The sequence below is a fragment of the Ranitomeya imitator genome, chromosome 2 (assembly GCF_032444005.1).
Source record: "Ranitomeya imitator isolate aRanImi1 chromosome 2, aRanImi1.pri, whole genome shotgun sequence".
Taxonomy (NCBI): Eukaryota; Metazoa; Chordata; class Amphibia; order Anura; family Dendrobatidae; genus Ranitomeya; species Ranitomeya imitator.
The window spans coordinates 364,656,710-364,681,412 of NC_091283.1; the positions used below are offsets into that span (position 1 = coordinate 364,656,710).

The 24,703-nt window shown below is 46.1% G+C and overlaps 1 protein-coding gene across 1 annotated transcript in view; it reads right to left on the reverse strand.

The window, feature by feature from the left end:
• LOC138666584 (zinc finger protein 585A-like) overlaps positions 1 to 24,703 on the reverse strand; it is a 62,951-nt gene that overhangs the window by 19,078 nt on the left and 19,170 nt on the right. The gene's annotated exons all lie outside the window — the stretch shown is intronic.

Sequence of the window (24,703 nt, forward strand, 5' to 3'; positions counted from 1 at the left end):
TATATATATATATATATATATATATATATATATATATATATACACATATATATATATATATATATATATAGACAGTATACCGTATATGTTTTTATTATTTTTTGAGCAGATGGATCCCTTGTATATCCGTATGTCGGTTTTGCAAGCCTGCGAGTAAATCTCGCAGTACGGATGATATACGGATTACATACGGAGGATCACATGCGCAAAATAAGCTGACACACCCTGCCTACGGAGGAGATACGGACCACTATTTTGGGGACTTTTCAGTGTATTACGGCCGTAAAATACGGACCGTATTGTCTTACGCCGAGTGTGACGCCGGCCTTAATCAAAGGGTTATATGACTTTGGACCACTGATCTCACACCACCATTACATACATAGTGATGCCCCACTTCAAATCCAGGTCCCTATAGCCTGGCCCAAATGGGTTCTGGGCATCAGAATTGGCATCAAAATGAGCATACAGCAGATTTTCAGAGGTAGTGTGAGATCAGTGGCCCAAAGTCATTTAACCCTTTTAAAACATTAGTTACTTATTAAAATGTGTGAAAATTAGCTGTATGCCCACTTTGATGCCAATTCAGGTGCCCAGAACCCATTTGGGCCAGGCTAAAGGGACCTGGGTTTGATATGAGACATCACTATCTGTGTATTTGAAGTGTGAGATCAGTGGACCAAAGTCATTTAACCCCTTAAAAACACCAGTTACTTATTCAAATGGCCAAGATCGACTGTCTGCCCACTTTGATGCCAGGTCTGATGCCCAGAACCCATTTGGGCCAGGCTGGAGGGACCTGATTTTGATGTGGGGCTCACTGTGTATTCTTAGTATGTGATCAGTGGCCCAAAGTAATTTAAAGGGAATCTGTCACCTACTTTTTCGTATATAAGCTGTGGCCACCGCCAGCTTTTGTACAGCATTCTGTAATGCTGTAGATAAGCCCCCGATGTTACCTGAAAGATAAGAATAACAAGTTAGATTATACTCACCCAGGGGCGGTCTGGGTCCGATGGGCGTCGCAGGTCCCGTTCCAGCGCCTCCCATCTTCATACTGCAGTGCGCAGGCGCCAGGCCTCTCTGACCTTTCCCGGCGCCTGCGCACTGCAGTACTTTGCTCTGCCCACAACAGGGCAAATCAGAACGCCTGCGCAGGAGCCGAGACAGGAAGCAAAGAAGAGGACGTCATCGTAAGAAGATGGGAGGCACCGGAACCAGACCCCGATCGCCCCTGGGTGAGTATAATCTAACCTCTTTTTCTCCTCTTTCAGGTTACATCGGGGGCTTATCTACAGCATTACAGAATGCTGGACATAAGCCCCTAATGGCGGTGGCTGAAGCTTATAGGCCAAAAATGGGGTGAAAGATTCCCTTTAACCCTTTGATTAAAGCCCTTCAGTGCCCACTTTGATGCCCGTTTTTGTGCCCGTTGTACAATTTTTGTAGCTGTTTTTAAGTGTATTCCCATCAGGGCACCTTGCTGCATTGTGTGCTATTATTGTGAGGATTATTTTTTGTTTTTTAACCCCTTAGTGACAGCCAATTTGGTACTTAACCCCTTTACTCCCAAGGGTGGTTTGCACGTTAATGACCGGGCCAATTTTTACAATTCTGACCACTGTCCCTTTGTGAGGTTATAACTCTGGAACGCTTCAACGGATCCCGGTGATTCTGACATTGTTTTCTCGTGACATATTGTACTTCATGACAATGGTAAAAATTCTTTGATAGTACCTGCGTTTATTTGTGAAAAAAACGGAAATTTGGCGAAAATTATGAAAATTTCCAACTTTGAATTTTTATGCAATTAAATCACAGAGATATGTCACACAAAATACTTAATAAGTAACATTTCCCACATGTCTACTTTACATCAGCACAATTTTGGAACCAAAATTTTTTTTTGTTAGGGAGTTATAAGGGTTAAAAGTTGACCAGCAATTTCTCATTTCTACAACACCATTTTTTTTTAGGGATCACATCTCATTTGAAGTCATTTTCAGGGGTCTATATGATAGAAAATACCCAAGTGTGACACCATTCTAAAAACTACACCCCTCAAGGTGCTCAAAACCATATTAAAGAAGTTTATTAACCCTTCTGGTGCTTCACAGGAATTTTTTGAATGTTTAAATAAAAATGAACATTTAACTTTTTTTCACAAAAAATTTAATTCAGCTCCAATTTGTTTTATTTTACCAAGGGTAACAAGAGAAAATGGACCCCAAACATTGTTGTACAATTTGTCCTGAGTACGCTGATACCCCATATGTGGGGGTAAACCACTGTTTGGGCGGATGGGAGAGCTCGGAAGGGAAGGAGCGCCGTTTGACTTTTCAATGCAAAATTGACAGGAATTGAGATGAGACGCCATGTTGCGTTTGGAGAGCCCCTGATGTGCCTAAACATTGAAACCCCCACAAGTGACACCATTTTGGAAAGTAGACCCCCTATGGAACTTATCTAGAGGTGTGGTGAGCACTTTGACCCACCAAGTGCTTCACAGAAGTTTATAATGTAGAACCGTAAAAATAAAAAATCATATTTTTTCACAAAAATTATCTTTTCGCCCCCAATTTTTTATTTTCCCAAGGGTAAGAGAAGAAATTGGACCCCAAAAGTTGTTGTACAATTTGTCCTGAGTATGCTGATACCCCATATGTGCGGGTAAACCACTGTTTGGGCGGATGGGAGGGTTCGGAAGGGAAGGAGTGCCATTTGAATGCAGACTTAGATGGAATGGTCTGCAGGTGTCACATTGCGTTTGCAGAGCCCCTAATGTACCTAAACAGTAGAAACCCCCCACAAGTGACACCGTTTTGGAAACTAGACCCCCTAAGGAACTCATCTAGATGTGTTGTGAGAGCTTTGAACCCCCAAGTGTTTCACTACAGTTTGTAACGCAGAGCCGTGAAAATAAAAAAAAAAATCTTTCCCCAAAAAATTATTTTTTAGCCCCCAGTTTTGTATTTTCCCGAGGGTAAGAGGAGAAATTTGACCCCAAAGGTTGTTGTCCAATTTGTCCTGAGTACGCTGATATCCCATATGTTGGGGGGAACCACCGTTTGGGCGCATGGGAGGGCTCGGAAGGGAAGGAGTGCCATTTGGAATGCAGACTTAGATGGAATGGTCTGCAGACGTCACATTGCGTTTGCAGAACCCCTAATGTACCTGAACAGTAGAAATCCCCCACAAGTGAACCAAATATTGGAAACTAGACCCCCCATGGAACTTATCTAGATGTGTTGTGAGAACTTTGAACCCCCAAGTGTTTCACTACAGTTTATAACGCAGAGCCGTGAAAATAAAAAATCTTTTTTTTTCCCACAAAAATTATTTTTAGCCCCCAGTTTTGTATTTTCCCAAGGGTAACAGGAGAAATTGGACGCCAAAAGTTGTTGTCCTATTTGTCCTGAGTACACTGATACCCCATATGTTGGGGTAAACCCCTGTTTGGGCATACGGGAGAGCTCGGAAGGGAAGAAGCACTGTTTTACTTTTTCAACGCAGAATTGGCTGGAATTGAGATCGGACGCCATGTCGCGTTTGGAGAGCCCCTGATGTGCCTAAACAGTGGAAACCCCCCAATTATAACTGAAACCCTAATCCAAACACACCCCTAACCCTAATCCCAACAGTAACCCTAACCACACCTCTAACCCTGACACACCCCTAACCCTAATCCCAACCCTATTCCCAACTGTAAATGTAATCTAAACCCTAACTGTAACTTTAGCTCCAACCCTAACTGTAGCCTTAACCCCTAGCCCTAACCCTAGCCCTAACCCTAGCCCTAACCCTAACCCTGACCCTAGCCCCAACCCTAACCTTAATGGAAAAATGGAAATAAATACATTTTTTTAATTTTTCCCTAACTAAGGGGGTGATGAAGGGGGGTTTGATTTACTTTTATAGCGGGTTTTTTAGCGGATTTTTATGATTGGCAGCCGTCACACACTGAAAGACGCTTTTTATTGCAAAAAATATTTTTTGAGAGCTATAATTTTTCCATATTTTGGTTCACAGAGTCATGTGAGGTCTTGATTTTTGCGGGACGAGTTGACGTTTTTATTGGTAACATTTTCGGGCACGTTACATTTTTTGATCGCTTTTTATTCCGATTTTTGTGAGGCAGAATGACCAAAAACCAGCTATTCATGAATTTCTTTTGGGGAAGGCGTTTATAACGTTCCGCGTTTGGTAAAATTGATAAAGCAGTTTTATTCTTCGGGTCAGTACGATTACAGCGATACCTCATTTATATCATTTTTTTATGTTTTGGCGCATTTATACGATAAAAACTATTTTATAGAAAAAATAATTATTTTTGCATCGCTTTATTCTCAGGACTATAACTTTTTTTTTTTTTTTTGCTGATGATGCTGTATGGCGGCTCGTTCTTTGCGGGACAAGATGACGCTTTCAGCGGTACCATGGTTATTTATATCTGTATTTTTGATCGCGTGTTATTCCACTTTTTGTTCGGCGGTATGATAATAAAGCGTTTTTTGCCTCTTTTTTTTCTTTTTCTTTCGGTGTTTACTGAAGGGGTTAACTAGTGGGCCATTTTTATAGGTCGGGCCGTTACGGACGCGGCGATACTAAATATGTGTACTTTTATTGGTTTTTTTTTATTTAGATAAAGAAATGTATTTAGGGAAATAATATATATATTTTTTTCATTATTTATGAATATTTTTTTTTATTTTTTTTTTTACACATTTTGAAAATTTTTTTTTTACTTTTTTACTTTGTCCCAGGGGGGGACATCACAGATCAGTGATCTGACAGTGTGCACAGCACTCTGTCAGATCACCGATCTGAGAGCAGTGCTGGCTGCTTCACAGTGCCTGCTCTGAGCAGGCTTCTGTGAAGCCACCTCCCTCCCTGCAGGACCCGGATCCGCGGCCATCTTGGATCCGAGCCTGGAACAAGCAGGGAGGGAGGCAAGACCCTCGCAGCAACGCGATCACATCGCGTTGCTGCGGGGGGCTCAGGGAAGCCCGCAGGGAGCCCCCTCCCTGCGCGATGCTTCCCTGCACCGCCTGCACATCGCGATCATGTTTGATCGCGGTGTGCCAGGGGTTAATGTGCCGGGAGCGGTCCGTGACCGCTCCTGGCACATAGTGCCGGATGTCAGCTGCGATAGGCAGCTGACACCCGGCCGCGCTCCCCTCGTGAGCGCCACCGATCGCGCTGGACATACTATCCCGTCCGTGGTCATGGGGGGCCACTCCACCTCGACGGGATAGTACGTCCGATGTCAGAAAGGGGTTAATGACCGAGCCAATTTTTGCAATTCTGACCACTGTCACTTTATGAGGTTATAACTCTGGAACGCTTCAATGGATCCCACTGATTCTGAGACTGTTTTTTCGTGACATATTGTACTTCATGTTAGTGGTAACATTTCTTCGATATTACTTGCAATTATTTATGAAAAAAACGGAAATATGGCGAAAAATTTTTAAATTTTGCAATTTTCAAACTTTGTATTTTTATGCCTTTAAATCAGAGAGATATGTCACAAAAAATAGTTAATAAATAACATTTCCCACATGTCTACATCAGCACAATTTTGGAAACAAAATTTTTTTTTGTTAGGGAGTTATAAGGGTTAAAAGTTGACCAGCAATTTCTCATTTTTACAACAGCTTTTTTTTTTTAGGGACCACATCACATTTGAAGTCATTTTGAGGGGTCTATATGATAGAAAATAACCAAGTGTGACACCATTCTAAAAACTGCACCCCTCAAAGTTCTCAAAACCACATTCAAGAAATTTATTAACCCTTTACGTGCTTCACAGGAACTGAAACAATGTGGAAGGAAAAAATGAACATTTAACTTTTTTTTGCAAACATTTTAATTCAGAACCATTTTCACAAGCGTAAAAACAGAAATGTAACCATAAATTTTGTTACGCAATTTCTCCTGAATACGCCAATACCCCATATGTGGGGGTAAACCACTGTTTGGGCGCACCGCAGAACTTGGAAGTGAAGCAGCGCCGTTTGACTTTTTCAATGCAGAATTGGCTGGAATTGAGATCGGACGCCATGTCACGTTTAGAGAGCCCCTGATGTGCCTACACAGTGGAAACCCCCCACAAGTGACACCATTTTGTAAACTAGACCCCTTAAAGAACTTATCTAGATGTGTGGTGAGCACTTTGAACCCCCAAGAGCTTCACAGAAGTTTATAACGTAGAGCCGTGAAAATAATATATCGCATTTGTTTACACAAAAATGATCTTTTCGCCCACAAATTGTTATTTTCACAAGGGTAACAGGAGAAATTAGACCACAAAAGTTGTTGTGCAATTTCTCCTGAGTACGTCGATACCCAATATGTGGGGGTAAACCACTGTTTGGGCGCACCGCAGAGCTTGGAAGAGAAGGAGTGCCGTTTTACTTTTTCAATGTAGAATTGTCTGGAATTGAGATTGGACGCCATGTCGCGTTTGGAGAGCCCCTGATGTGCCTAAACAGTGGAAATCCCCCACAAGTGACCCCATTTTGGAAACTAGACCCCCCATGGAACTTATCTAGATGTGTGGTGAGAACTATGAATGCCCAAGTGCTTCACAGAAGTTTAGAATGCAGAGTCTTGAAAATAAAAAAAAAATTTTTTCCACAAAAGATTTTGTAGCCCCCAAGTTTTTATTTTCACAAGGGTAACAGGACCCCAAAAGTTGTTGTCCAATTTATCTTGAGTATGCTGATGCCCCATATGTGGGGGTAAACCACTGTTTGGGCGCACGGCAGAGCTCGGAAGGGAAGGAGCACTGTTTTGGAATGCAGACTTAGATAGAATGGTCTGTGGGCGTTATGTTGCGTTTGCAGAGCCCCTGATGTACCTAAACAGTAGTAACCCCCCACAAGTGACCCCATTTTGGAAACTAGACCCCCCCAAGGAACTTATCTAGATGTGTGGTGAGAACTTTGAATGCCCAAGTGCTTCACAGAAGTTTAGAATGCAGAGTCGTGAAAATAAAAAAATATTTTTTTTTCCACAAAAAAGATTTTGTAGCCCCCAAGTTTTTATTTTCACAAGGGTAACAGGAGAAATTGGACCCCAAAAGTTGTTGTCCAATTTATCCCGAGTACGCTGATGCCCCATATGTGGGGGTAACCCACTGTTTGGGCGCACGGCAGAGCTCAGAAGGGAGGGAGCACCATTTGACTTTTTGAGCGCAAAATTGGCTGTCGTGTTTGGAGACTCCCTGATGTAACTAAACAGTGGAAACCCCCCAATTCTAGCTCCAACCCTAACCCCAACACACCCCTGACCCTAATCCCAACCCGATCCATAATCCTAATCACTAACCCTAACGATAATCACAACCCTTAGGCTGGGTTCCCATTGCGTTATGGGACCGCGTTAAACGGACAGCGTTGCACGGCGAAATTAACGCCGTGCAACGCGGCCATTATCGCGCCCATTCACGCTAATGGGAACGCGCTTCATGGGAACGCTAATGGGAATGCGCTAGCGACGTGCCAGTGATTCCTGGCGCGCCGCGGACGCTGCTTGCAGCGTCCGAGGCGCGCCCGCGGTCCGTTCCCCGCTCTCGCAGATCGGGGATCTGCGAGAGCGGGGACGCTACCGCGACCCCGACCGCAGCCCCATAGATAATCACAACCCTAACCTTAACCCTAATCCCAAACCTAACCCTAATCCCAAGCGTAACCCTAATGCCAACCCTAACCCTAATACCAACTCTAATCCAAACTCTAACCCCAAATCTAACCCTAACTTTAGCCCCAACCCTAGCCCTAAGGCTACTTTCACACTTGCGTCGTTTGGCATCCGTCACAATCCTTCGTTTTGGACAAAAAACGGATCCTCCAAATGTGCCCGCAGGATGCGTTTTTTTGCCCATAGACTTGCATTGCCGACGGATCGTGACGGATGGCCACACGTCGCGTCCGTCGTGCACTGGATCAGTTGTGTTTTGGCGGACCGTCGGCACAAAAAACGTTTAATGTAACGTTTTTTTGTACGTCGCGTCCGCCATTTCTGACCGCGCATGCGTGGCCGTAACTCCGCCCCCTCCTCCCCAGGACATAGATTGGGCAGCGGATGCGTTGAAAAACTACATCCGCTGCCCACGTTGTACACAATTTTCACAACGTGCGTCGGTATGTCGGCGTACCGACGTAAGTGTGAAAGAAGCCTAACCCTAAATTTAGCCCCAACCCTAACCCTAAATTTAGCCCCAACCCTAACCCTAAATTTAGCCCCAACCCTAACCCTAAATTTAGCCCCAACCCTAACCCTAAATTTAGCCCCAACCCTAACCCTAGCCCTAACTCTAGCCCTAACCCTAATTTTAGCCCCAACTGCTCTTCTTCTGTCGGCTGGCAGATGGCGGGCGCACTGCGCATGCGCCCGCCATTTTCTTTTCCCCGGCAGCCAGGAGGAGCAGCAGGAGGATCCAGGGACACCGGTAAGTATAATAGGGTCCCCGAATCCCCCTATTTCTCTGTCCTCTGATGTGCGATCACATCAGAGGACAGAGAATTACACTTTGATTTTTTTTTGCAGTCGCCGGTAAACAGTTAATTACAGTAAAACCGACACCGATCATGTTCTTTGGAGTCTCGGCTACCCCCGGCAGCCGAGACCCCAAAGATTCTCCCGATGCCGGCTGGCGGGCGCAGTGCGCCCGCCATTTTGAAGATGGCGGCGCCCACCAGGAGCCACGAGGAGCACCGGGGGAGATAGCCCCCCGATACTCACCTATCTGGTACCCCTTTTCTCTGTCCACTGATGTGCGATCACATCGGAGGACAGAGAAACTAAAAACAGATCGCTTTTTTTTTTGCGATCGGCGGTAAACGGTTAATTACCGGCGATCGCAAATGCGGGGTCGGTAAAAAAAAAAACCCCGAATCATGTTCTCTGGGGTCTCGGCTACCCCTGGCAGCCGAGACCCCAGAGAAAATCCGACTCTGGGGGCCGCTATTCACTTTTTCCACAGCGCCGTGGTTTAAGTACCCTTAGCGGCCGCCGTTAAAAGGCGTATCGGCGGTCGCTAAGGTGTTAACCTATAAAAAAAACAGAAAATAAAAAATTGACGAATAAGAAATTGAACAAATAAGAAACCAACTTCAGCACCGTCCTGTCCACGGCGTCTGCTGAATGTCCCTCCCTGCATCCGCCCCTCTGACATCTCATCCTGGGGGGGTTATGGGTGACGATGGGGTGTGACCAGGGGCGTGGTCAAAATTATAGTGTGGAGCCTGAAGTGTCCCTCTGTCACTTCCGGAAAACTTATGAGGTCAGGGGGCATATAAAGGAGGAACAGGAAACACCAAAATAGTCTCAGCACTGAAGGGGTTACTGCCCCAGCCCAGTAATGGGGAATCTCCAGCACCTACCTCCACCTGCAGAGCCGCACACCACATATATGGCTGTTCTGTGCGCACAGGACCTGTGATGAGGTCACAGGAGGGGAGGAGTCAGGGGTCACATGATCAGGGGCCTCAGTGTATGCAGGACTCTGCTGTGCTGGTTGTCATGGTGCTGGATGAGGGGAAGTTTATGTGTGGGGTCAGGAGGGGTTTACAGGGTGGATGTAGCAGAGCCGTGTGTGTACGAGAGGTACGGAGCGGAGCCGAGTGTGTACGAGGTGTACGGAGCAGAGCCGTGTGTATATGAGGTGTACGGAGCGGAGCCGTGTGTGTACGAGGTGTACGGAGCAGAGCCGTGTGTGTACGAGGTGTACGGAGCAGAGCCGTGTGTGTACGAGGTGTACGGAGCAGAGCCGTGTGTGTACGAGGTGTACGGAGCAGAGCCGTGTGTGTACGAGGTGTACAGAGCGGAGCCGTGTGTGTACGAGGTGTACGGAGCAGAGCCGTGTGTATATGAGGTGTACGGAGCAGAGCCGTGTGTGTACGAGGTGTACGGAGCAGAGCCGTGTGTGTACGAGGTGTACAGAGCGGAGCCGTGTGTGTACGAGGTGTACGGAGCAGAGCCGTGTGTGTACGAGGTGTACAGAGCGGAGCCATGTGTGTATGAGGTGTATGGAGCAGAGCCGTGTGTGTACGAGGTGTACGGAGCGGAGCCGCGTGTGTATGAGGTGTACGGAGCAGAGCCGCGTGTGCACGAGGTGTACGGAGCAGAGCCGTGTGTGTATGAGGTGTACGGAGCGGAGCCGTGTGTGTACGAGGTGTATGGAGCAGAGCCGCGTGTGCACGAGGTGTACGGAGCAGAGCAGTGTGTGTACGAGGTGTACGGAGCGGAGCCGTGTGTACGAGGTGTACGGAGCGGAGCCGTGTGTACGAGGTGTACGGAGAGGAGCCGCGTGTGTACGAGGTGTACGGAGCAGAGCCATGTGTGTACGAGGTGTACGGAGCGGAGCCGTGTGTACGAGGTGTACGGAGTGGAGCCGCGTGTGTATGAGGTGTACGGAGAGGAGCCGCGTGTGTACGAGGTGTACGGAGCGGAGTCGTGTGTGTACGAGGTGTACGGAGCGGAGCCGTGTGTGTATGAGATGTACGGAGCAGAGCCGTGTGTGTACGAGGTGTACGGAGCGGAGCCAAGTGTGTATGACGTGTACGGAGAGGAGCCGCGTATGTACGAGGTGTACGGAGCAGAGCCGCGTGTGCACGAGGTGTACGGAGCAGAGCAGTGTGTGTACGAGGTGTACGGAGCGGAGCCGTGTGTACGAGGTGTACGGAGTGGAGCCGTGTGTGTATGAGGTGTACGGAGAGGAGCCGCGTGTGTACGAGGTGTACGGAGCGGAGTCGTGTGTGTACGAGGTGTACGGAGCGGAGCCGTGTGTGTATGAGATGTACGGAGCAGAGCCGTGTGTGTATGAGGTGTACGGAGCAGAGCCGCGTGTGTGCCCATTACTCCGTGTACGAAGCGGAGCCGCGTGTGTACGAGGTGTACGGAGCGGAGCCGTGTGTGTACGAGGTGTACGGAGTGGAGCCGTGTGTGTACGAGGTGTACGGAGCGGAGCCGTGTGTGTACGAGGTGTACGGAGCGGAGCCGTGTGTGTACGAGGTGTACGGAGCGGAGCCGTGTGTGTACGAGGTGTACGGAGCGGAGCCGTGTGTGTACGAGGTGTATGGAGTGGAGCCGTGTGTGTACGAGGTGTACGGAGCAGAGCCGTGTGTGTACATAAATCTCATTAAAACAGTCGTACAGTTATCAAATAACAAAAATTTCCATACCGTTATGGAATAAGCCACCTAAGCCAAAGCTAATATACCAATAATAAGTCACATAAAGGGGTAAATGCCACACAGTGACCATATATCATCACCACATAGTGTCTGAGTATAACCATCATCCTATACTGAACAAAATCCATTAATCCAGAGATGTCAAACTCAAATACACAGAGGACCAAAATGAAAAACTTGGACAAAATCACGGGCCAACCATGATTATTATTTTTAAAAAAAGTCTACAATTGAGGATGTTTTTCCTTATCATCAAATATGATATAACTAGATGGTTATCGGGTATTCTAGAATATGCATGTCCACATAGTATATTGCCCAGCCACGTAGTATATTGCCCAGTCACGTAGTATATTGCCCAGCCACGTAGTATGTTGCCCAGCCACGAAGTATATTGCCCAGCCACGAAGTATATTGCCAAGCCACGTAGTATGTTGCGCAGTCACGTAGTATATTGCCCAGCCACGTAGTATATTGCCAAGCCACGTAGTATATTGCCCAGCCACGTAGTATATTGCACAGTCACGTAGTACATTGCCCAGCCACGAAGTATATTGCCCAGCCACGAAGTATATTGCCCAGTCACGTAGTATATTGCCCAGTCACGTAGTATTTTGCCCAGCCACGTAGTATATTGCCCAGTCACGTAGTATATTGCCCAGCCACGTAGTATGTTGCCCAGTCACGTAGTATATTGCCCAGCCACGTAGTATATTGCACAGTCACGTAATATATTGCCCAGCCACGAAGTATATTGCCCAGCCACGAAGTATATTGCCCAGTCACGTAGTATATTGCCCAGTCACGTAGTATTTTGCCCAGCCACGTAGTATATTGCCCACCGACGCAGTATACAGCAGAGCCACATAGTATATTGCCCAGCCACGTAGTATATTGCCCAGTCACGTAGTATATTGCCCAGCCACGTAGTATATTGCCCAGCCACGTAGTATATTGCCCAGCCACGTAGTATACAGCACAGAGCCACGTAATATATTGCCCAGCCACGTAATATATTGCCCAGCGATGTAGTAGATTGAACAGTAACTTAGTATATTGCCCTGCCCACGTAATATATTGCCCAGTGACGTAGTATATTGCCCAGCGACGTAGTATATTGCCCAGTGACGTAGTATATTGCCCAGCCACGTAGTATATAGCCCAGCCACATAGTATATTGCCCAGTCACGTAGTATATTGTCCAGCCACGTAGTATATTGTCCAGCCACGTAGTATAATGCCCAGTGACGTAGTATATTGCCCAGTCACGTAGTATACAGCACAGTGCCACATAGTAGATTGCACAGCGACGTAGTATACAGCACAGAGCCACGTAGTATATTGCCCAGTGACGTAGTATATTGCCCAGTCACGTAGTATATTGTCCAGCCACATAGTATATTGCCCAGTGAGGTAGTATACAGCACAGAGCCACGTAGAATATTGCACAGCGACGTAGTATACAGCACAGAGCCACGTAGTATATTGCATAGCGACGTAGTATACAGCACAGAGCCACGTAGCATATTGCCCAGTGACGTAGTATATTGCCCAGTCACGTAGTATACAGCACAGAGCCACATAGTATATTGCACAGCGATGTAGTATACAGCACAGAGCCACGTAGTATATTGCCCAGTGACGTAGTATATTGCCCAGCCACGTAGTATATTGCCCAGCCACGTAGTATATTGTCCAGCCACGTAGTATATTGTCCAGCCACGTAGTATACTGCCCAGTGACGTAGTATACAGCACAGAGCCACGTATTATATTGCTCAGTCATGTAGTATATTACCCAGCCACGTAGTATATTGCCCAGCTACGTAGTATATTGCCCAGCCACGTACGTCACAGGTTAAAAAATAAACATACTCCCCTAACAATCCGAGGGCCCCTTGTAGTTTAACATACTCACCATTCTGGCCGCTGCTCCTCAGCGTCCCGTCTCTCCGCCTCCTGGGATCCAACGGCGCTATGCCGATGGGCGCGCGGCTACCGCCATCTTCCGTTCCCAGGATGCTTTGCGAAATTACCCAGATGACCTAGCGGTCTCGCGAGACCGCTAGGTCTTCTGGGTAATTTCGCAATGCATCGCTGGGAAAGGAAGATGGCGGCAGGCGCGAGCGGACAACGGAGGGTGAGTATAGCAGGTTTTTTGTTTTTTTACTAGTTTTAGCATTACTTTTTTTACTATCAATAGTAAAAGGTTGGGGACACACAGGGTTAATAGCGCGTTAGCCGCAGCATAACGCGGTCCGTTACCACCGGCATTAACCCTGTGTTAGCGGTGACCGGAGGGAAGTATGGAGCGGGCGCTGGGGACAGTGACTGCGGGGAGCATGGAGCGGAGCACTGGGGACACTGTGGGGAGTATGGAGCGGAGCGCCGGGGACACTAACTGCGGAAGTATGGAGCGGAGCGCCGGGGACACTGACTGCATGAGTATGGAGCGGAGCGCCAGGGACACTGACTGCGGGGAGCATGGAGCGGAGCGCCGGGGACACTGACTGTGGGGAGTAAGGAGCGGCCATTTTCTTCCGGAGTGTGCCCGTCGCTGATTGGTCGCGGCAGCCATGACAGGCAGCTGGCGAGACCAATCAGCGAATGAATAACCGTGACAGAAGGACAGACAGACGGAAGTGACCCTTAGACAATTATATAGTAGATGAACCTTTTCATATGAAAAGAAACTTAAAGGGGTTGTGCCATGAACAGAGTACATTTTAATTAATAAAACTTAAGATCACATGACTGTAGAATTGGGGCGTGCATAGATATCATGGGGCCCCATAGCAGAAGTTCTAGTTGTCCCCCACCTCCCCCCAAAAAACCTTAATATTTGGTGGGGTCACAGTAGAGCATATCTTACAACTAACTTTTCAGCCTTTACAAAGTAATTTCACTCATTTTGAAGCCCCTAGATTGCCCTTATAAAAGTATGATGGTACATTGAAGATTTACCCATGGATGAGTATGGCAAGACTACCATGTCTCACATGTTATTTATAGCCATTAAATAAAATCGCCCAATTTTGGATTTGGATCAGGTACCTACTGTTCTGGAATTCATAAATAAAATCAACTGGATATTGAATTGAAAAAAGTATTTATCAGAAAAGGAAGCTTTTTACAAAGTTTGAAAAACTCTTGGCCTCATGGACTGATGGATCAGGTTTGGCATCAAGATAACTACAGGGGTATCACTTGGGTCTCTTCTGATTGCCAAAACTTGTTGCTTATGAAATTCCCTAGGGTGTTAACCCCTTCATGACCGAGCCTATTTTGACCTTAATGACCTGGCCGTTTTTTGCAATTCTGACCAGTGTCCCTTTATGAGGTAATAACTCAGGAACGCTTCAACGGATCCTAGCAGTTCTGAGATTTTTTTGTTGTGACATATTGGGCGTCATGTTAGTGGTAAATTTAGGTCGATAATTTTTTAGTTTATTTGTGAAAAAAAGGAAATTTGGCTAAAATTTTGAAAATTTCGCAATTTTCAAATTTTGAATTTTTATTCTGTTAAACGAGAGAGTTATGTGACACAAAATAGTTAATAAATAACATTACCCACATGTCTACATTATATCAGCACAATTTTGGAAACAAAATTTTTTTTTGCTAGGAAGTTACAAGGGTTAAAATTTGACCAGCGATTTCTCATTTTTACAACGAAATTTACAAAACCATTTTTTTAGGGACCACCTCACATTTGAAGTCAGTTCTATATGGCTGAAAATACCCAAAAGTGACACCATTCTAAAAACTGCACCCCTTAAGGTACTCAAAACCACATTCAAGAAGTTTATTAACTTATTGACTTTTTCAATGAAAAATTGGCTCCAATCTTTAGCGGACACCATGTCGTGTTTGGAGAGCCCCTGTGTGCCTAAACATTGGAGCTCCCCCACAAGTGACCCCATTTAGGAAACTAGACCCCCCAAGGAACTTATCTAGATGCATAGTGAGCACTTTAAACCCCAAAGTGCTTCACAAATTGATCCGTAAAAATATAAAAGTACTTTATTTTCACAAAAATGTCTTTTATCCTCAATTTTTTTTCATTTTCACATGGGCAACAGGATAAAATGGATCCTAAAATGTGTTTGGCAATTGCTCCTGAGTACACAGATACCTAACATGTGGGGGTAAACCAATGTTTGGACACACGGCAAGGCTCGGAAGGGAAGGAGCAACATTTGACTTTTGAATGAAAAATTAGCTCCAATCGTTAGCGGACACCATGTCGTGTTTGGAGAGCCCCTGTGTGCCTAAACATTGGAGCTCCCCCACATGTGACCCAATTTTGGAAACTAGACCCCCCAAGGAACTTATCTAGATGCATAGTGAGCACTTTGAACCCCCAGGTGCTTCACAAATTGATCCGTAAAAATGAAAAAGTACTTTTTTTCACACAAAATTTCTTTTAGCCTCAATTTTTTCATTTTCACATGGGCAATAGGATAAAATGGATCTTAAAATTTGTTGGGCAATTTCTTCCGAGTACGCCGATACCTCATATGTGGGGGTAAACCACTGTTTGGGCACACGGCAGGGCTCGGAAGGAAAGGCGCGCCATTTGACTTTTTGAATGAAAAATTAGCTCCAATCGTTAGCGGACACCATGTCGCGTTTGGAGAGCCCCTGTGTGCCTAAACATTGGACTTCCCCCACATGTGACCCCATTTTGGAAACTAGACCTCCCTTGGAACTAATCTACATGTGCGGTGACCACTTTAAACCCCCAAGTGCTTCACAGAAGTTTATAACGCAGAGCCGTGAAAATAAAAAATCATTTTGTTTTCCTCAAAAATTATTTTTTAGCCTGCAATTTTTTATTTTCTCAACGGTAACAGGAGAAATTGGACCCCAAAAGTTGTTGTCCAGTTTGTCCTGAGTATGCTGATAGCCCATATGTGGGGGGAAACCACTGTTTGGGCACACGTTTGGGGCTCGGAAGGGAAATAGTGATGTTTTGGAATGCAGACTTTGATGGAATGGTCTGCGGGCATCATGTTACGTTTGCAGAGACCCTGATGTGCCTAAACAGTAGAAATCCCCACAAGTGACCCCATTTTGGAAACTAGACCCCCCAAGGAACTTATCTAGATGTGTGGTGAGCACTTTGAACCCCCAAGTGCTTCACAGAAGTTTATAATGCAGAGCCATGAAAATAAAAAATACTTTTTCATTCCTCAAAAATTATGTTTTAGCAAACAATTTTTTTTATTTTTGCAAGGGTAACAGGAGAAATTGGACCCCAATAATTGTTGCCCAGTTTGTCCTGAGTATACTGGTACCCAATATGTGGGGTTAAACCACTGTTTGGGCGCACGTCGGGGCTCGGAAGGGAGGGAGCACCATTTTACTTTTTGAACGCAAGATTGGCTGGAATCAATGGTGGTGCCATGTTGCATTTGGAGACCCCTGATGTGAGTAAACAGTTGAAACCCCTCAATTCTAACTCCAACACTATCCCCAACACACCCCTAACCCTAATCCCAACTCTAGCCATAACCCTAATCACAACCCTAACCCCAACACACCCCTAACCACAACATACCCCTAATCCTAATCTCAACCCTAACCGTAATCCCAACCCTAACCCTAATCTTAACCCTATTTCCAACCGTAGCCCTAATTCCAACCCTAACTCTAATTCCAACCCTAACCCTAAGGCTATGTGCCCATGTTGCGGATTCGTGTGAGATTTTTCCGCACCGTTTTTGGAAAATCCGCAGGTAAAAGGCACTGCGTTTTACCTGCAGATTTACCGTGGATTTCCAGTGTTTTTTGTGTGGATTTCATCTGCGGATTCCTATTGAGGAACAGGTGTAAAACGCTGCGGAATCCGCACAAAGAATTGACATGCTGCGAAAAACACAACACAGCGTTTCCACGCGGTATTTTCCGCACCATGGGCACAGCGGATTTGGTTTTCTATAGGTTTACATGGTACTGTAAACCTGATGTAAAACTGCTACGAATCCGCAGCGGCCAATCCGCAGCCAAATCCGCACCGTGTGCACATAGCCTAATTCTAACCCTAACCCTAGTTCTAACCCTAACCCTAGTTCTAACCCTAACCCTAGTTCTAACCCCAATTCTAACCCTAGCTCAAACCCTAGTGGAAAAAAATATATATATTTTCTTTATTTTATTATTGTCCCTACCTATGGGGGTGATCAATTTGATTTACTATTTTTTTTATTTTGATTACAGTGATAGGTTTTATCACAGTGATCAAAATGTACCTGGAACGAATCTGCTGGAAGATGGCGGCGCCCATGGAGAAGACGGATGGACACCGGGAGGCTCGGTAAGTGTGAGGGGGTGGGATCGAAGCGGGGGGTGGATCGGAGCACGGGGGGGTGGATCGGAGCACGGGGGAGCAGACAGGACGGGGGAGCGGACAGGATGACGGAGGGGAGCAGACCACAGTACGGGACAGAATGGAGGACTGGGGAGTTCGGTGGCGGGGGGCAGATCAGGGTTTCCAGCCATGGCCGATGATATTGCAGCATTGGCCATGGCTGGATTGTAATATTTCACCACTTTTCATAGGTGAAATATTACAAATTGCTCTGATTGGCTGTTTCACTTTCAACAGCCAATCAGAGCGATCGTAGCCACGGGGGGGGGGGGGGGGCAAAGCCACCCACCCTGGCCTGAAGTACCACTCCCCCTGTCCCTGAAGATCGGGTGAGATTGGAGTTAACCCTTTCACCAGATCTGCAGGGACGCGATCATTCTGTGACACAGCATATGCGTCACAGGTCAGATTGGCACCGACTTTCATGACGCATACGCTGTGTCACAGGTCGGGAAGGGGTTAAAGAGAATCTGTCAGCAGGTTTTTACTATGTAAACTTAGGGCAGCATGAGATAGAGGCTAAAACACTGAACTCAAGGATGTGTAACATGTCAGGCTGTGTGCTGTTTACTTAAGACTGAAGCTTTACTCACCTTGGGATTAACATCGTTGTGATTAGCTGGCCACATTTGCAAGTCAGACTCCGCCCTTTCTGCGATAAGCAGGTCACTAGTTATAGCCATGTACATACAGAACCTGGTGGGGTGGGGGTTAGCTGTGGTATGGGCAAGGGCAGCTTTCTCAGCCGTGCTGCATTGCTAAATCTAAAACCTCTGTGTCAGAATGGCTGCACCCAGTAAACTAAGTGATACATCATTGGATTCAGGGTCCCTTCTGCTCTCAGATGAGGTAGCAAAAACCTGCTGACAGATTCCCTTTCAGAGCTCCCTGTTAGATGCGTGTAATTATCTATACTTCTCGTAACCAGCAGCAGGAAGATTATTAAATTTTTTAGTGCAGATTTCTCCTTTTTTGTACCGTGACATCTATTTGGTACTTCACTAACTTTATTGTACTGTTGGAGGGGATGGGATTTGGGGTGTGTCACACTTCGTAATGTTTTTACGTTTGAAAAATTTTAATAAAAAACATTTAAACCCAAAAAAACTGCGTTAGGACATTTATTATTTCTTGCACATAAATTGATAACATTTCGATGGATTCAGACCAGGTGTGGACATACCATTGGTGCAACCAGTGCAGTGTCACAGAGGCCTGAGAGGTAAGGGCCCACATCCACCTCCAAATCATGCAGAATTGTGTATTATGATGAGCTATTAGACTGCAAAGGGCTTATATATTTTTCTTGCACAGGTGCCCTCTTCTATTTCCACCGGTGATTTAGATAAACCTTCCTACAACATGTGATTAACAAAGTCATTACTACAGGACTATATGAGAAAGTTATTTATTCTAAAAGAAACGCTAGAGCTAAAAATGAGAGAATCCTGGCCCTGTGGCTGGATACTTCGGACCTGGCCTCCAGCGTGTTAGTACAGATGGGGTATTTGTCCCTGGAGCTTCTCTACTTGGTATAATGAGACTCACAGATATTATTCATATAAAGTATAATAGAAAGTGCCTGAATACGAGGACCTTTCCTGATCTATATGTCCTTGTACAGAGAACTATGGAGATAGCACTATTCTTCTGTATAAAATATGTGATGTCACTGTAGCCCTAATATTTCTGTACAGGGGGTCTCTGTATAAATATTGTTACCCAAGAACTCCGGATTGGGAGAAGGGGAAGGTGTAGAGTTAGAGGGGGAGAGGACATTTCATTGTAATTTCTCTGACACATAATATAAAATATTTGACAAACGAAATAATTCTTCTTCCCATCACTTTATATGGATAAAAAAATAATTTTAAAATCATAGAAAATTTGCTCAGGCACATTGTTTGGAGAAGTTAAGAACTGAGGCTGAAAAATATTTAGAATTGAGAGTCCTCAATCCTCAGAGGACAGGCACAGCAGAGACACAGGACTTGTGCGGCTGAGACACCAGGCAAGCACGACAGACACAGGGCTGGTGTTGTGAATTCTGTTGTCAAGCTCCCTCCTGTGGTCATGAATGGTACTTCGGCTGTTTCTGTCCATGGGCTTCCTCTGGTGGTTGTGAGTGGGGCTACGGCTTCTGAGTTTCCTTCCACAGGTGACGAGGTTAATTCGTTAGCTGGCTGCTCTATTTAACTCCACTTAGATCTTTGCTCCATGCCACCTGTCAATGTTCCAGTATTGGTCTGTTCGCTCCTGGATCGTTCTTGTGACCTGTCTTCTCCAGCAGAAGCTAAGTTCCTGCCTGTTTTTCTCTTGTTTGCTATTTTTCTGTCCAGCTTGCTATTTTGATTTTTGTCTTGCTTGCTGGAAGCTCTAGGACGCAGAGGGAGCGCCTCCGCACCGTGAGTCGGTGCGGAGGGTCTTTTGCGCCCTCTGCGTGGTTTTTTTGTAGTTTTTGTGCTGACCGCAAAGTCACCTTTCCTATCCTCTGTCTGTTCAGTAAGTCGGGCCTCTCTTTGCTAAATCTATTTCATCTCTGTGTTTGTGATTTTCATCTTAACTCACAGTCATTATATGTGGGGGGCTGCCTTTCCCTTTGGGGAATTTCTCTGAGGCAAGGTAGGCTTTATTTTTCTATCTTTAGGGCTAGCTAGTTCTTAGGCTGTGTCGAGTTGCATAGGGAGCGTTAGGAGCAATCCACGGCTATTTCTAGTGTGTGTGATAGGATTAGGGATTGCGGTCAGCAGAGTTCCCACGTCCCAGAGCTGGTCCTGTATTATTGTAACTATCAGGTCTTTCTGTGTGCTCTTAACCACCAGGTCCATTATTGTCCTAACCACCAGGTCATAACAGTACAGGTGGCCCAAAGTATTAATGCATCTCAATAGAGGGATAAGAGAAGTTCTGAGACCATTTTTTTTTCTTTGCATTGTGTTTTGCCTTTCTTTTCCCCTAGACCTCTGGGTGGTTCAGGATACAGGTGTGGATATGGACATTCAAGGTCTGTCCTCTTGGATGGATAATCTCACTGCAAGGGTACAAAACATTCAAGATTTTGTGGTTCAGAATCCGATGTCAGAGCCTAGGATTCCAATTCCTGATTTGTTTTTTGGGGATAGATCTAAGTTTCTGAATTTCAAAAATAATTGTAAATTGTTTCTTGCTTTGAAACCTCGCTCCTCAGGTGACCCTGTTCAACAAGTGAAAATCATTATTTCTTTGTTACGTGGCGACCCTCAAGACTGGGCATTTTCCCTTGCGCCAGGAGATCCGGCATTGCGTGATGTTGATGCGTTTTTTCTGGCGCTTGGATTGCTTTATGATGAACCAAATTCAGTGGATCAGGCAGAGAAAATCTTGCTGGCTCTGTGTCAGGGTCAGGATGAGGTAGAGATATATTGTCAGAAGTTTAGGAAGTGGTCTGTACTCACTCAGTGGAATGAATGTGCCCTGGCAGCAATTTTCAGAAAGGGTCTCTCTGAAGCCCTTAAGGATGTCATGGTGGGATTTCCCATGCCTGCTGGTCTGAATGAGTCTATGTCTTTGGCCATTCAGATCGATCGACGCTTGCGTGAGCGTAAAGCTGTGCACCATTTGGTGGTATTATCTGAGCATAGACCTGAGCCTATGCAATGTAGTTGGACTTTGACCAGAGCTGAACGGCAAGAACACAGACGTCGGTATGGGCTGTGTTTTTACTGTGGTGATTCCACTCATGCTATCTCCGATTGTCCTAAGCGCACTAAGCGGTTCGCTAGGTCTGCCACCATTGGTACGGTACAGTCGAAATTTCTTTTGTCCATTACTCTGATTTGCTCTCTGTCGTCCTATTCTGTAATGGCATTTGTTGATTCAGGCACTGCCCTGAATTTGATGGACTTGGCGTTTGCTAGGCGCTGTGGTTTTTTCTTGGAGCCCTTGCAGTATCCTATTCCATTGAGAGGAATTGATGCTACGCCTTTGGCCAAGAATAAGCCTCAGTACTGGACCCAATTGACCATGTGCATGGCTCCTGCTCATCAGGAGGATATTCGCTTTTTGGTGTTGCATAATCTGCATGATGTGGTCGTTTTGGGGTTGCCATGGCTACAGGTCCATAATCCAGTATTGGATTGGAAATCTATGTCTGTGTCCAGCTGGGGTTGTCAGGGGGTACATGGTGATGTTCCATTTTTGTCTATTTCGTCATCCACCCCTTCTGAAGTCCCGGAGTTTTTGTCGGATTACCGGGATGTATTTGATGAGCCCAAATCCAGTGCCCTACCTCCTCATAGGGATTGCGATTGTGCTATTAATTTGATTCCTGGTAGTAAGTTTCCTAAGGGCCGACTGTTCAATTTATCTGTGCCAGAACACGCCGCTATGCGGAGTTATATAAAGGAATCCTTGGAGAAAGGTCATATTCGCCCGTCGTCATCACCGTTAGGAGCAGGGTTCTTTTTTGTGGCCAAGAAGGATGGTTCTTTGAGACCTTGTATTGAATACCGCCTTCTTAATAAAATTACAGTCAGGTTTCAGTATCCTTTGCCGCTGCTGTCTGATTTGTTTGCTCGTATTAAAGGGGCTAGTTGGTTCACCAAGATAGATCTTCGAGGGGCGTATAATCTTGTGCATATTAAACAGGGCGATGAATGGAAAACAGCATTTAATACGCCCGAGGGCCATTTTGAGTACCTGGTTATGCCATTCGGGCTTTCCAATGCTCCATCAGTATTTCAGTCCTTTATGCATGACATCTTCCGAGAGTACCTGGATAAATTCCTGATTGTATATTTGGATGATATTTTGGTCTTCTCGGATGATTGGGAGTCTCACGTGAAGCAGGTCAGAATGGTGTTCCAGGTCCTTCGTGCTAATTCTTTGTTTGTAAAGGGGTCAAAGTGTCTCTTTGGAGTTCAGAAGGTTTCATTTTTGGGGTTCATTTTTTCCCCTTCTACTATCGAGATGGACCCTGTTAAAGTCCAGGCCATTTATGATTGGACTCAGCCGACATCTGTGAAGAGTCTGCAAAAGTTCCTGGGCTTTGCTAATTTTTATCGTCGCTTCATCAGTAATTTTTCTAGTGTTGCTAAACCGTTGACTGATTTGACCAAGAAGGGTGCTGATGTGGTCAATTGGTCTTCTGCGGCTGTGGAAGCTTTTCAGGAGTTGAAGCGTCGTTTTTCTTCTGCCCCTGTGTTGTGCCAGCCAGATGTTTCGCTCCCGTTTCTGGTCGAGGTTGATGCTTCTGAGATTGGAGCAGGGGCTGTTTTATCGCAAAGAAGTTCTGATGGCTCGGTGATGAAACCATGTGCCTTCTTTTCTAGAAAGTTTTCGCCTGCTGAGCGCAATTATGATGTTGGCAATCGTGAGTTGTTGGCCATGAAGTGGGCATTCGAGGAGTGGCGTCATTGGTTTGAAGGAGCCAAGCATCGCGTGGTGGTCTTGACAGATCACAAGAATTTGACTTATCTCGAGTCTGCCAAACGGTTGAATCCTAGACAGGCTCGTTGGTCGCTATTTTTCTCCCGTTTTGATTTTGTGGTTTCGTACCTTCCGGGCTCTAAGAATGTGAAGGCTGATGCCCTGTCAAGGAGTTTTGTGCCCGACTCTCCGGGTGTTCCTGAGCCGGCAGGTATTCTCAGAGAAGGGGTAATTTTGTCTGCCATCTCCCCTGATTTGCGGCGGGTGCTGCAAAAATTTCAGGCTGATAGACCTGACCGTTGCCCAGCGGAGAAACTGTTTGTCCCTGATAAATGGACTAGTAGAGTTATCTCTGAGGTTCATTGTTCGGTGTTGGCTGGTCATCCTGGAATCTTTGGTACCAGAGATTTGGTGGCTAGATCCTTTTGGTGGCCGTCTTTGTCACGGGATGTGCGTTCTTTTGTGCAGTCCTGTGGGACTTGTGCTCGGGCTAAGCCCTGCTGTTCTCGTGCCAGTGGGTTGCTTTTGCCCTTGCCGGTCCCGAAGAGGCCCTGGACGCATATTTCTATGGATTTTATTTCGGATCTCCCTGTCTCTCAAAAGATGTCGGTCATTTGGGTGGTTTGTGATCGCTTCTGTAAGATGGTCCATTTGGTACCCTTACCTAAATTGCCTTCCTCCTCTGATTTGGTGCCGTTGTTTTTCAAGCATGTGGTTCGTTTACATGGCATTCCGGAGAACATCGTTTCGGACAGAGGTTCCCAGTTTGTTTCGAGGTTTTGGCGATCCTTTTGTGCTAGGATGGGCATTGATTTGTCTTTTTCCTCGGCTTTCCATCCTCAGACAAATGGCCAAACCGAACGAACTAATCAGACTTTGGAAACATATCTGAGATGTTTTGTTTCTGCTGATCAGGATGATTGGGTGTCCTTTTTGCCTTTGGCTGAGTTCGCCCTTAATAATCGGGCCAGCTCGGCTACTTTGGTTTCGCCGTTTTTCTGCAATTCTGGTTTCCATCCTCGTTTCTATTCAGAGCAGGTTGAGTCTTCGGACTGTCCTGGTGTAGATACTGTGGTGGATAGGTTGCAGCAGATTTCGACTCATGTGGTGGACAATTTGACATTGTCCCAGGAGAAGGCTCAACGTTTTGCTAACCGCCGGCGCTGTGTGGGTCCCCGACTTCGTGTTGGGGATTTGGTTTGGTTGTCGTCTCGTTATGTTCCTATGAAGGTTTCCTCTCCTAAGTTTAAGCCTCGTTTCATTGGTCCGTATAAGATTTCTGAGGTTCTCAATCCTGTGTCATTTCGTTTGACCCTTCCAGCTTCTTTTGCCATCCGTAATGTGTTCCATAGGTCATTGTTGCGGAGATACGTGGCGCCTATGGTTCCCTCCGTTGATCCTCCTGCCCCGGTGTTGGTCGAGGGGGAGTTGGAGTATGTGGTGGAGAAGATTTTGGATTCTCGTATTTCGAGACGGAAACTCCAGTACCTGGTCAAGTGGAAGGGTTATGGTCAGGAAGATAATTCCTGGGTCTTTGCCTCTGATGTTCATGCTGCCGATCTGGTTCGTGCCTTTCATTTGGCTCGTCCTGGTCGGCCTGGGGGCTCTGGTGAGGGTTCGGTGACCCCTCCTCAAGGGGGGGGGTACTGTTGTGAATTCTGTTGTCAAGCTCCCTCCTGTGGTCATGAATGGTACTTCGGCTGGTTCTGTCCATGGGCTTCCTC